Consider the following 665-nt stretch of genomic DNA (forward strand, 5'->3'; position numbering starts at 1 on the left):
TATTAAGCTTGACAGCATGTAGAGTATGTATGAAATAATGCATTGAATTGAGACTGTTTAAACACACTGAGAGAATGAGAATTCTCACATGCTGAGCAGCAGTGTATGAAATGAGTATATTAATGAATGTATAGATTGAAATGAATGTAGAGAAGAGTATAAAGAATGTAAATACAGTAGAGAACATCTGTAAAGAAAAGAATGAAGATTAATATCAGAGCTGTACAGGCTGCAGAGCTAGCTGTTCAGATGAATTCATTTTAATGAGATGCACATGATATCATGTGAGATCATTATTATTATTATTATTATTCTTTCATTATACTCATATGCAAGCAGAGCTTATGATGAGTCCTTGCGTGATGTTAAATACAGGCCAAGTATTGATTATACAGGAGGAAATACAGGTGTTGAGACCACACCAAGATAACAAGAACATAGGAAATACAAAGGAGTGACAATTAGATACATGCGATAATAACTTCCCAGCCCAGGAACATAGAGCAATTTATTGGAGCGATTTGTACACCTCTGTATTTATTAGGAACCTGAGGTGCTTGAGTTCCGGATTTAATGTATCCCCTGCGGGTTTTGAACCCACACGCCTTGGTTTCCCACGCCAAGGCGCTACCGGGTGGCCGCATTAACCATTCGGCCACTGGGGC

The 665-nt window shown here is 38.2% G+C and overlaps 1 pseudogene across 1 annotated transcript; it reads right to left on the bottom strand.

The window, feature by feature from the left end:
• Positions 1-576: 576 nt before the first annotated feature.
• On the bottom strand, positions 577-665 carry BDCG_16811 (annotated as a pseudogene). Its single transcript has one exon. The product of its transcript is annotated as a tRNA-OTHER (tRNA).

Source organism: Blastomyces dermatitidis, assembly GCF_000003525.1.
Source record: "Blastomyces dermatitidis ER-3 genomic scaffold supercont1.4, whole genome shotgun sequence".
Taxonomy (NCBI): domain Eukaryota; kingdom Fungi; phylum Ascomycota; class Eurotiomycetes; order Onygenales; family Ajellomycetaceae; genus Blastomyces; species Blastomyces dermatitidis.